We start from the raw sequence: 13,774 nt of genomic DNA, 5'->3' as shown, positions 1-13,774 counted from the left end.
ATTTTTCTTTTACAAAGAAACAGAAAGGATGGAATTGCTTTTGGCAACTTCTGTAATTGGAACTCGAAATACCTGCTTCTACTAGACTTTCCAGAGCTCCACTGGGAAGTTCTAATGTATATTTGGCTTGATTTGGTTTGGCCTTTTATATTTTGTTTCTTCATTGTGCCCCAAAATGAGTGTAGAAATTGAACAAGTGGGAATGGTGCCATTACTGTCTATTCCCTCTTTCCCCTCCCTTTTTTGACTTTCCTGTCCTTACACAACAGAATTTATTCATTTTGACTGCATTCAAGTCTCCAGATGGGAAAATGAGATTGTGTTTTGAATGAGCTTATTGTTTGGGGGGGTTTCACTGACTTCTTTTATCTCATACCCTTCGTCTTGCAGCATATTGACCCCATTTGCAAAAATGCAAACGCTGAGTTTTGGGGGGAAGATTTCTAGGATATTTTGTGCCTCTGATATTAGTGAGGTATAGGCACAATAATATGGGGACTCTTAATGCTGCAAAATATCTTTTGTCATACATAAAATATGTGCCATGCAAAATAGTAATGCTTCCTCAGATAAGCAGATATTGAATATTAGAACCTGAAAATTGAAGGGGACTAAAAGAAGTCATGTTAGCCTAATTAACACAATTTATTTTATTTTAATATGTTGTTACTTATTTATCAGTTGATAATGGTCTAAAAATATGAACAGGCAGTTCTCCAAGGAAGAAATGCATATTATGTGAAGCCAGTGTGAAAAAATACTCCAAATCATTAATTTAGAGAAATACAAATTAATCAATTCTAAGATCTTATTTTATACCTATCTGAATCATACCCATATTAATGTATGCAGTATGGAATCTCTGGATTGCAGTTCTGTTCCACTCCCAGGAAGCAGCAAATACTCAAAGATACAAAATTCGCTTTTGAGTCATGTCTCAGAAGGTAGATTGGCAGCACAGTTAACTAGGTCTTGGAATTACGCCTAAGGCCAAGCGGGTTTCATAATGTAACAACTTCTTGATTTTTGAATATTATGTATATGTGGATCTTTCTCTCTCTTTTCTCTGTCTTTTCATCCTGAGTCATAGCTTCCTTTATCTTGTGTCAAGAGCAGGGATTTCCTGGCCTAGATTGGTATTCAGTTATAATGGTCTGGATTGTGAACTCAAAAGTTTAGGCAGGATTATGGATATACAAAGTGGGCAGCTTGCCTTAGGTTTCTAACCATGGGAAACTTTTTTTATTTCTTTCTAAAAATGAGTGTGTGTGTGTGTGTGTGTGTGTGTGTTAATGCCAGAAAATTCCACTCTCCATGGTAATCTGGCTACTTAGTTTGTGAGCCACGTAAACATTGGCTATGGTAAAAGCTTAGAAATTCTAGTGCATTTTAATAAAGGGCTGGGGTTTTCAAATTTTTCTTATAGTGCCCAAGTAATTTGTCTCTTCTCTACCTCAGAGAATCTTCATTGTCCATCTTGGCCCCAGGAATTGATTATTGATCGTGCCTGGAATCACATTTATTATCTGGGTGATTCTGGGCAAATCACTGAACCATTCTGAGGTTTGGTTAGTTCATTTGTAAAATAAAGGTGTTGAAGTAGATGGTTTCTAAGGTCCTTTTCAGCTGAAGCTCTGTGATCCTGATTATTCTCACTCTTCTCCCAGGGGAGCTGGTAATCTGGGAACCAACATAACCTGAACAGCGATCTTCTAGGTCAGAATAAAGGCAGCTTGCTTCTGTGTCCTTTGTTACAAGAACTTCAGGCTCAAGATGAAAGAGAAAGCAGAGAAAGTCATTCCCAACTATAGTAGCTCTGGCCTGGGTAGCAGGTTGATGTTAGAGCTGTAGGGGTTAAAAGAATAGTAATTCTGGGATCTAACTAATAGCTTAATGCACATAATTCCTTATTAGGGTATAGGCAGAGTTGATTTCAGAAGAACTATGTGTTTGAGCCTAGGTAAGTGGAAATGCAATAATTATTTTATTTTAAGGTTTCATCTAGTTCAAACCCCCTTAGGAAATTGAGACCTTCAATTTTATCCACTGGGAAGCTCCTAAAGAATGCATCTTCTATTCATGCAGATTAGTGCATTTCCTGTAACTTGTCATTTTAATGAGTTGCTATGGGCACTGATATTGCAAGTGACTTGCCTGGGGTCATACAGAAAATGGGTATCAAAAACAATACTTGATTGAACTCTTGTCAACTTTCTGTTCAGCGTACTATAATGCTTTTTGTGTCTTTTTGTTGGAAATAAAGTACTTGCCATCTACCAGAGGTTGAGAGGGACATTTCATAGAATTGCAGGCAGTTGGGTTGTTTTTTTGTTTTTGTTTGCTTTTTTGTGACGTTTTTTGGTAGCAGTCTAAAGCTTGATATAAACATCTGCATTTGAAGGAGTGTTGGAATCCCCACAGGGAAACCATGAGAACTTGCTATTGTTTTGGTTAAAAGTTTCAAACACTGAGGATCAGCATTCTCTAAAATATTTTTTCCCATTGACCTATTGGCTTCTTAGTGGGCCAACTTCCATCTCCCACCCCTCTGATGTTGGTTTGGTGTGAGATAATTGTAAACAGCCCTGGCTAAAAGCAAATCTTCCAGTATTATGGGATCTATGTGCAGCTCCCACACTGGATACCCACTGTCTTATTTGTCCTTGGAAAAAAGTACTTATTTTTTCAGATGAAGAATTTGTTGTTTCTTAGATCACTTCCTCTTAAGGGCATCCTCCTCCCCCTACTAGTGTCACTTTATTCTCTCATTCTTGTGACAAAGGGCGAGTACATAGATTGTCCTCAGTTTTAGCAATTCAGATAGCATTTAAGTTTCTACTTGTATGATGTTAAGAATGGGGGGATATCAAGAAGCCTCAAGTTTTGGAAGACACTAAATAGGTTTGGTGTTTTTTTTTTTGTTTTGTTTTGTTTTGTTTTAAGCTAATTGACATTTTAGGTTTTCTCTCATGTATCTCTCTCTAATCAATTAGGAAATTAAAGCTAGATACTAATAAGGACAGGTGCAGTCCCTGTTTGGGACAGTTTGTATTACCAGAAGCCTTAACTCCTAACACTACCTAAATTGTTTCCCAAATGCCCCTCTGTAAACAGGAAAGGTACCTGTTGATAATTCTAGGCAAATTCATCTATGCTCCAAGAATAACTTTTCATTTCTTCAAATGCTAAACAAGGAGGTAGGAGAATTATTTTTAGCAAGAAAGTAAATTCTGCTTGATTCTGAAGTCAGATTTGTCATCTGTGTAAACTTGGACAAGCCAACTTTTGTGGGGTCTCCTGTTGCTCTTTTGTAAATGAAGTGACATTTGAGTTTTCTCCTAGTTCTAAATCTACAGTCCCATGAATTAATGTTCCTTGTACCATTATTTATTGAGAGTCAAACACCAGAGGATATACAATTGCCTATAGGCTTTTGTGAGAAGTGACAATTTTTAATGGTGAGTGCTTCTCTCTTGTTAGGGGGCTACTATTGACTGTGCACAAGAATCAGCCCAGTATTGTTCACCATAAACAAACATTAATTAATTCCTATGTCAGGAATTTTCCTAGATTCCAGGTCAAGGTCAGTTCATTCTTAATGGTTGCTAAGACCCCTCCAAGTCATACTGATGTTATTCCACAGAGGGTCCAGCTGCCTCAGTCAGAATGACTCTGAAGTGATTTGCTTGGAACTGGCATATTTTTCCAAATCGAGGTTTGGAAGACTTGTAGAAATAGAGGGCAAGTGTGGTGGGGATATCAGCCAGTTGAGGGTTGGAAGGAAATGCCAGATTCCCATAAAATAGACTCCAAGTTTTAATGCTTGGACATGTGCATGTATGCAGCTCAGGCAAGAAGAGAATGAATTTCACATTCTACCTTGGAATATTCCCCATAATTTGATTTTTAAAATACCATTATTGAGTGTGAAAACATTTAAAATTTAGGAGGAAACAGCTGACTGGCAGAGATCCTGATGGGTCTTGAACAAGATTCTGCTATATTATTAATGACCTTATTCCATTTACTTCCCCACAAGCACACTTAGCAACTTGGAATTCTTGTGGCTGACAAATTCTGCCTATCCAGCAGCAGTGGGAGCAGGCTTTAGTTTAGTCCAGGAAATCAATCTCTCCATTCTTTTCAAGATAAACCACAGAACCAAACCTCCTTGATTGGTACCTTAAGTGGATGGTATAATTTTCCTTTTTCAGGGTCTACTACTGTTAATGATTACTATTCAGGTACATAGATAAGTATTATATTCAATATATACACATATCACATATATCTCACTGCCACATATATTATTTCATTGGAGTCTTATAACAAACCTGGGAGGGAATTATATTATTCCATATTTTCAGTTGAGGAAATTAACTCTCAGAGAGGTGAAGTTACTTATCTAGTAACATGATGTCATGAAAAGGATTCAAAAGACTTGGGTTCCCAAACTTTATTGGAGACGAGCTGTTTGAGCTTGAATAAGTCACTTAACATCAGTCAACAAGTCAATAAACAGTTATTATTTGTTTATTATGTTTCAGGCACTGTACTAGGTATTAAGGATACAAAGAATGGCAAAAATATTCTCTCAAGGAGCTCAAAGTGGAATAAGGGAGACCACATGCAAATATCTATGTAACAAACAAGATATATTCAGCATAAATTGGAAGGAGCCTCAGACTAGAATTGAGGGAGACTGGGAAAGGCTTCTTAGGTTTTACTGAGACTTGAAGGCAGTGAGGGAAACCAGAAGATGGAGATGAAGGAAGAGAATTTGAAGCATGGGAGATGGTCATTAAGAAGAAATGGAGTTAGGAGATGCAGTGTCTTGTGGGAATAATAGCAGCAAGGCCAGTATGTCAGTTCCTTTAGAATATGTGGACAGATAGAGGGAGTGTCATGGTAATGAGATCTGCACTTTAGGAAGGTCACTTTGGTAGTTGAATGGAGGATGGACTGGTGAGGAGAGATTTGAGGTGGGGAACCAACCATCAATGGTAATAGTCCAGGCATGAGAGGAAGGGATTGCCCCAAAGAGGCAGCTTTTTGAGATTAGACAAATGCAAGAATTTGCAAACGTATAATTGACTGCACATGGTAACCCCTTGGCTGTTGGGGCAGGGGGAGTGAATGACGGTACCTCGCTCTGTAAAAATGAAGGTGTTGAATTAGATAGCATCTGAGATAACTTTTGGTTCTAGATCTATGACTTCACATGGCAGACTCAAATCTGAGGCTTTGGACTCCCAATCCAGTGTTCTTCCCACCATACCATACCCAGATTCCTGATTTATAGAACTCGAAAGTATCTTAGAAACTCCCTCATTTTACAGATGAGGAAACTGAGATCCAGATTTCCCCAAGTCACACAGCTGGTATCTGAACCTAAGTTGTTGCTATTATATTCACTGTCTCTTGTTAGTATATGGAGTGTCATGATCAACTTAACTAAGGCTCATCCTTGCTCTTATTAACTCTAGCTATCTATTGAACCATCTTCTCAGTCTGCATTTCTACTAGAAATAGCCACTCTTCTCCTTTGCCCTTTGTGTTTGTTTAAGCTAACAGACTAGAGAAACAGTGTGATGTGGAGAGTAGAATACTAGTTTTGGAATCTGGAAAATTGGGTTCAAGCAGTATTTCTGACATAAGCCAGATGTATGACTTTGGACAAGTCACATTTTACTACTCCTGTGCAACTCTCTGCAGGCAGGAAGTCCCTACAGTGGTGAAATTACAGGTCTAGATTAAACAAAACAAACTCAGCAATTATATGCCTTCTCAACTAATTTAGGAACGATAGAGAGCTTGGCAGTCAATGTTGAATTTTATTATCCCTTTCCTGAAGAGACTCTAAGGGACTAATTTGATTAGAGGGTCCTTTGAGGTCAAGAGCATATGACTAGGGCCCATATTTTTTGGTTGTTTTTGTTTTGTTGCTAGTCCAGAGCAGCTTTCTGTTCAGGCTTCCCTGATTTGCCAAGGGTGGGGCAAAGGGTCAGGGAACTGAATCTAATCCAAGTCTTGTGAGTGTGGGCAGGGACCTCTCCAGTTTGCTTGTGGGCTCAGAGCAGGTAGATAAAAATCTTGGGATTTGTTTGAGAAGAAGCCCCTCAGGAGGTGCTTTTCTGCATAAAAACTGGAAAAAGTTCAGAAAAGAAACCCCCAGGAGGTGTTTTAGCATAAGACTGGGAAAAGTTCATGTAAATAACTGTATTATTTTAAACCATCTTGTCACCTTATTAGATCGCTCAAAAAAAAGTGTTAGTTTCTGATATGTTCTTGAGATTTCATATGAACCTCACAGCTTAATTGATCAAGCCTTTCTGGAGAGTTATTTGGAACTATGCCTAAAGGGCCATAAAACTGCATATCCTTTGATCCAGCAGTGTCTCTACTGGGTCTGTATCCCAAAGAGATTATAAAAGAGGGGAAAGGACCCACATGTACAAAAAATATTTGTGAGCAGTTCTTTGTTGTGGCAAAGAATTGGAAAATGAGTGGCTGTCCAGCATGAATGTAATGGAATACTGTTGTTCTATAAGAAATGAGCAGGTTGATTTCAGAAAAGCCTGGAAAGACTTACTTGAACTGATGCTGAGTGAAATAAGCAGAACCAGGAGAACGTTGTACATACTCAGTAACAAAAAGATTATGATGACCAATTGTGATAGACTTTTTTTTTAGCACTTAAGTGATCCAAGGCAATTTCAATAGACTTTGGATGTAAATGCCATCTGCATCCTGAGAGAGAACTGTGAAGACTATATACACATTGAAGCATACTATTTCTACCCTTTTTCTTTTTTTGTTTTTTCTTTTCTTTCTCATGGTTTTCCCTTTTTTTCCTTCCCCAACATGACATATGGAAATATGTTAAATGAATATACATATACTTTTTTTTTTCATGGGAAAGGAGAAGGTAAAGGAAGGAGAGATGGGGGAAAATGGAATTCAGAATCTTACAAAGATGAAAATTGAAAATCACCTTTATGTGTTATTGGAAAAATAACATTAAAATGATTTAAAAATATTTTTAAAAGCTTATAGCTCAAAATTATGTGGTTCTATGATTTAGCTCCTGACAATGAGTCTGTCATCCATTGTTTTTTGTTTGTTTTGTTTTGTTTTTTTGGTAAGCCCTTTCACATGAGGATTTTAAAATACTTTGTAAGCTGTGAATTAAATTTCAGAACTATTCTTCACTGCATGAAATACCATTTCTTTCTCTCAAATGGGTATAATAATTGCAGTGATTTTTATAAATACATTGGGTTGGTATAGTTTTTTTTTTTTCTTCCAAAAAATTCAAAGAATGTCTCCTAAAAGTTAGCTCATTACTCCTCACCATTAGTAGAGAACAGTCCACCACAAGCATCCATATTTTAATAAAAGAGACATTTGAGATCCTGAGAAATGAAGGAGTTGGCATAAGGTCATAAAACCAGTACCTGGCAGATCCAGGAGTGTAACCTGGGTTTCTTAGTGTTCTTTCCACCCAGCTATTAAAGGAGATGCAGAAATTTGATCCTGTGCAACCCAGAATCTTTGAATTTTTCTAATTATTTGCTCCTTAAAGAGCAAAGTTAAAATTATTTATTCCTAATTAATTAGAAATTCTCAAGTTTAGTCTCGAGCTAGCTAAAATCCTTAAAGCCAACGTAAGCTGAAACAAAATTGATTTTTTTTCTCTGATGGTTTGGTGAGGTCAACGAGACCTGAATTCCAGTATTAGCTTTATTATGTATCTACAATCATTTTTGTAGATATCATTTATGTAGATATATGTATGTGGATATACTTATTTAAAAAATTTCAAACTAGTCTCAAAAGTACTTTAAGTACAGGATTTCATTTTTCTCTCCTTTTTTTATTAAAACTTTTTTTTAATTAAAGCGTTTTATTTTCAAAATATATGCATTGATAATTTTTCAGCATTGACCCTTATAAAACCTTGTGTTCCAAAATTTCCCCTCCTTCACCCCACCTCCACCATTAGATGGCAAGTAATCCAAAATATGATAAATATGTTAAAATATATGTTAAATCCAATATGTGTATACATATTTATACAATAATCTTGCAGCACAAGAAAAATCCAATCAAAAAGGGGAAAAAATAAGAAACAAGACAAAATGCAAGCAAACAACAACAAAAAGTGAAAATACTATGTTGTGATCCACATTCGATTCCCACAGTCTCCCTCTGGGTTCAGATGGCTCTCTTCATCACAAGATCGTAGGAACTGGCCTCAATCCATCAAAATTGGTCATCCTATAATATTGATGTTACTGTGTGCAATGATCTCCTGGTTCTGTTCATTTCACTTAGCATCAGTTCATGTAACTCTCTCTAGCCTCTTTGAAATCATCCTGCTGATCGTTTCTTGTAGAAAAATAATATTCCATAATATTCATATGCCATAATTTATTCAGCCATTCTCCAATTGATGGGCATCCACTCAGTTTCCAGTTTCTTGCCACTACAAAAAGGGCTGCCACAAACATTTTTGCATATATGAGTCCCTTTTCCTCCTTTAAGATCTCTTTGGGATGTAAGCCCAGTAGAAAAAGTGCTGGATTAAATAAAGGGCATGGATATTTTGATAACTTTTTGATTATAGTTCCAAATTGCTCTCCAGAATGGCTTGATCCATTCACAATTCCACCAACAGTGTATTAGTGTCCTAGTTTTCTCACATCCCCTCCAACATTCATCGAGGACAGGTTTCTTTAGGTTTTTAATCTTTGTTTATAGCAGGGTGCCTGGCACTTAGCAAGGACTTAGTAAATATGGATTATCATTTTATGTGACCCGGACAAACCCCTTAAATTCTCTGAGCTTCAATTTCTTTATTTTAAAATTAGAGATAATAATTATTACTCTAATTTCCACACAGAGTTGTTCTGGAAGAGCAAACAAGATGATTTATGACACCTTATAGTAAAACGGCAAAGCAGTAGACAGGTGTAAGGAATTATTATTCCTTCAAGATTCAATGTCAGGAAATGTAATCTCGGGATGCTGAACATTACCTTCATTAATGAATACCATCATCACTTGCTAATTAGCTGTTGACTAATTCCCATTCCAACAGCATTTATGATGAGTTAATATCGGAGAAGACAGGCTCTCTTAGTAGATTAGAACCACAGAGTCCCCTGGGCAGGAGTGAATCTGTTTGGAGTTGAATGACAACATCACAGCTGGGAGCTGGAAGCTTAAGAAAGCAGACTCATTCAGGCTGGTGGAATTCATTCCAGCTCAGTGTGAAAATGCTGCCCCTTCCATGCCAGCATGCCTGTCTGTCTGCATGAATGCATTCATTTTGCATAGCAGTGATCATTGTAATCCCTCTATAATCAACAGGATTGCTGCACAAATGTCTAGGGCCAAAATTTGGCTATAGGAGTAGGTTTAGAATGCTTGTTGTTTGCCCTAAAGAGATGGAAGTTTGGTTGGGTTTTGTAGCCTCCAGATCTTTTGTAGCTTCCTTATTGATGAGAGAAGTTTGGCAATCTTAGTTGCACCTGGTTGGAATCTTGAGCATAGCTTTTCCCAGCTTCTTATGCCACAATCCAATCAAAGCTAGGAATATGTCCCTGAGGATATTTCTACATACTCCCTTTAATCCTTTTCTGGGGCTGGGCTATCCAGAAAGAAAATAATCCCTTGGAGATTTAAGGCAAGCTCCTTTTGCCTTCTGATACTTTTTTTCCCTTTTGCCTTATAGGAAAGGGAAGTTCTAACTCAATTGGTGGTTGTCAAAAAAGTTTCTAATAAAGAATAATGCCTTAATGTTTTGTTTTTAAATTTGGAGGCCCTCTTTTCAAATGCCATTTTGAGCCCTTATGAAATAGGTTAGGAGGAATATATTATTCCATTTTATAGATGGGGAAAATGAGGCGCAAGTGTTTTAAGTGACTAAGCCAGATTCACATTGCATAATAATCTGGAATAATACCACCCTAAATCATCTCTTTCTGTCCCCAGGTCTTTTCTCCTCAGGTTGTGCTGTTCATGCCCACAGCTTCAGTCCATGTTTATTAGATGCTCTATCACCAGCTAAGACTTGTGTAATAAAGATCATACACAAAGCATTTTTACTGTTCTCCTGTGGCATTGGATGCAGTCCTTGGCCACATTTAAGTCTGTAAGTAAATACCTTCCATTTTACTATCATAGGTGAGAGTATTGGAGGTAATGCTATATACAATGAATCCAGAAGTTAGTATCAGGAGGAAAATAGCAATGGGCTGCCAATGGTGCTCATATGTAGCCACTATAAGAAAGAGTACTTCTGTGTAAGATTCCAAACCACTATGATAAGATTCTAAGCCTCCGCAATAGGATTCCAAATGGTTAGTGAATCCAGTTGTATTGAAAAGTCAGCCCCTCTGAAATAATGTGGGTCAGTGCAAATAGGTCAGCACAATTCCCAGATTGGCTTTATGCCTGAGGGTGGAAAACTGTGGCTATATTGGTGAAGAACTAGACTCATGTAGGTGAAACTTCTGATTAAGTTTCATTTCCATACATGGCTAATCAGAAAAGGGTTGGAGCTCTTAACTGTGATTGTTTCCCAACACAAGCTCTGTGCTTCAGTGAAGCCAATTTTCCTGTTGTAGAGGTACTAGAGCACAGCACCAGTGTACCAAGCTCTCTACCTTTGTTCTTGCTCAGCACAGCCTCTCTTTGTTTTACTGATGATTCATTTTCTTCTGACTCTTTCTTGAAGCCCCACCTTTCTTGTGAAGTTTTCCCTAGTGGTTCTGAACTTATATTTCCTCCTTCTCTGGTACTTATTTTGCCTATAATGACCAAATTACCACTTGTTTTTCATTTATTTCATGGATGTTGATGGCTTCCTAGATCGCCATAGCACATCAATTACAGTGTAAGCTATTTTAGAGCAAAGACTGTCTTCTGCTATTCTCACCTTTTCCAGAATTTTCTTGTAATATTGGTACAGCTGGACTCACCTGTTATTTCTGAAGAAACTGATAGTTAATCAACAAGTAGTACTCCATTTTTAAGTGGTCACTATTCTAGTAGGTCCTGAAAAAAGAGTAATGACCAATGGGTAGAATTTCTATCTAGTGAAAGAAAGGACCTCTTAGCGTGTAGAGACATCCCAAAATGGAATGGATAACTGTCTTGGATTATAATTTCCTATCAACAGATCTGTGGGGTTACCAGTAATCAGGTGTACATGGAGGGGATTTGATCATGAGCAAGGGTTTATAGATTCACAAATGTAAGGAAAGTTTCCTTTATTTTACAGAAATTCAAAGAATGTTTACCCAAGATCACATAATTAGTAAGTAGTACAGCTGGGATTGGAATCCACTTTCTTACTCTAGATTTAGTGTTATTTTTGTTTCAATTAGATGACATTAAAGATGCCCTCTAACTCTAGTATAGGGCAGGCTAAATGACACAATGAATAAAGCACTAAACCTGAAGTGAGGAAGACTCATCTTTGAGTTCAAATCTGGCTTCAGACACTTAATAGCTGTGGGACCGTGGGCAAGTCTCTTACCCCTGTTTTCCTGTTTCTTCTATTGCAAAATATACTGGAGAAGGAAATGGAAAACTGCATATTACCTTTGTGACCCCAAATAGGATCCAACAACCATGAATCTTGTGTTGAGACTATAAACTTCACTACTGTTGAAGGCGGTAAGGATGAAGTCTTAGAGAAAAGGGTATGCCTTCATTGCTTATCCCTTGACCTATTTACTGTAGTAATTATATTTAGATTGTGAGATTCTTGAGCATAGGAACTATTTCAATTTTTAAATTTAATTTACTAGAATGTCCAGTCCAATGCTTGGCACATAATAAATAATATTTATTTGATTAGTTTGAATTGTAAAATTCTTTCTAGTTTCCTTTCCTGGTATAAATAGTAACATTAGCTCTACATAGCCGCTATCTGTTTAGTCATGACATAGACATGTAATGCTTATGTCATGATATGTTACGTGATATCCAAGCCTTTGGGGCAAGAGACTTGTCTTTGAAAGATGATAGGCCCATGGTTTCCCAGTATTACACATTGGAGGAAAAACCAGGGGAATATATTACCTACCATTTAGCAAAGAAATCCGTTCATAAGCAATTTTCAGCCACATGCCATTCTCATTCAACAGCTGTATCCCTTTTATTGGCAAATTTTCCAAATGATGAATGTCATCCATCCACACTTTCAGGCAAGCATTAAATGGAAGCTTTGGACAAATTGCAAGGAAACAATGGTCCTTCTGAGAGTCCGGAGTAGTCCCCGAAAATGAAATCAGTTCATCATTCTGGGCTGGGTTAGTGTCGCAGAAAAGATGCCATTGATTCAGTGAGTAAGGCAAAAGATAGTATTGAAGAGAGGATGGCTTAGCACAGAGAGAAAACAGGAAAAAAAGGAGGGAATTCATGAGTATTAGAAAAAGGTCTGAAATAATCACAGTGTGAATTTATTCTAGAGAACTAGTCTTCCAAAGGGTTATTTAAGAAGCAATGTAGCATTTCATACTCTTATAAAATACTTTCAAACCATTGTAAAAACATACAATTTTAGATCAGGAAGTAAAATTCGAGATAATATATTCTGACTTCTTTTATAAATAGAGAAACCAGAGAGGTAATGAAATGACTTTTCCAGGATCATGCTAAGCAAATCTCCTTACTCCATTGTTTTCCCTGGTTGCAGACTTGGTATGAATGAATGAAAGAGCTTATTAAACACTTAACTATATGTCAAATGCTCTGCTAAGTGCTGAAGAAACAAATTGAAAATGCAAGGTAGTCTCCACAGTGAAGAAGTTCCCAGAATAAATAAGGGAGATAAAGCATTATAGTTGGTTAGCTCGGTAAAAGGAGGACTGCCCTGTTAGTTAAACTATTTGTGAATGTCTTTCTTTGTACTAACAATTCAGACCAGGTAATTTACTGATGCTTTTAATAAATAGACCCTGGTTTTCATTGGATACTTCTCTTTTGTGGACTCATCAAGACTGAATTGACTTTTAGAACACGATGACCAATGACTGCCTGGTATGTGTATAAATTTGATGTATATAAATATGGTTGTTGGGTTTTTGTTTTGTTTTGATCTGTGTATTTTAAGACAATTTAAAAGGATTCCAAACAGTTGCCTGTTTTTTTAAATGGTGATGTTTTTGCTTTGCACAGGTAGACTGTATTACAATTCTAATATCAGTTCCCTCTTTTTTTTTTTTCTTCCCCTGAGGTAATGGGAGTTAAGTGACTTGCCCAGGATCACACAGCTAGGAAGTGTTAAGCATCTGAGATCAAATTTGAACTCAGGTTCTCCTGACTTCAGGACTGGTACTCTGTCTAGTGCGCCATCTAGCTGCCCCTATCAGTTCCCTCTTAATGAGCTTCTCATTAATATAAACCTTTAGCAGTTATCCATCTCTGTATGCCAGGAAATGTACAATGTAAGCTGTATCTAGCATCTGTCCTTAAGGAGCTTTCGGTTAACAACAAGCCCAAGGACAGAGGCCAGAGAAAGGGTGAATCTTAGAAATGTTACATAGAATAGATTTGTTTAATAAGAACAATAGACCAAGTGTTTGATGGATAGACTTGGAGTCAAGAAGAGCTGAGATCAATTCTTACCTTGTCACAGATTAGTATGATCCTGGGCACTAAGTCACTTAACCTTTCTGCATGTCTGTTTTTTCATCTATGAAATGAAGATAAAATGGCATCTTTCTCTCACTCAGGATTGTTGTGAGGGAAAAGTGAG

The 13,774-nt window shown here is 37.2% G+C and overlaps 1 protein-coding gene across 4 annotated transcripts in view; it reads left to right on the top strand.

Annotated features, from left to right (window-relative positions):
* The window catches only part of AFAP1L2 (actin filament associated protein 1 like 2), a 130,020-nt gene that overhangs the window by 13,055 nt on the left and 103,191 nt on the right, over nt 1-13,774 (top strand). Inside the window, exon 1 of one of the 4 annotated variants that reach the window (XM_031955886.1) lies at nt 12,974-13,056. The exons of the other annotated variants lie outside the window; for them this stretch is intronic. The gene's annotated coding sequence lies outside the window, so the exon portion shown is untranslated. Of the gene's footprint in view, nt 1-12,973; nt 13,057-13,774 lie in introns of those variants that run through there. 4 annotated transcript variants of the gene reach the window in all.

Source organism: Sarcophilus harrisii, chromosome 2 (assembly GCF_902635505.1).
Source record: "Sarcophilus harrisii chromosome 2, mSarHar1.11, whole genome shotgun sequence".
NCBI lineage: Eukaryota > Metazoa > Chordata > Mammalia > Dasyuromorphia > Dasyuridae > Sarcophilus > Sarcophilus harrisii.
The sequence above is the reverse complement of the archived record's forward strand: the minus strand, read 5'-3'. Positions and strand labels throughout refer to the sequence as shown.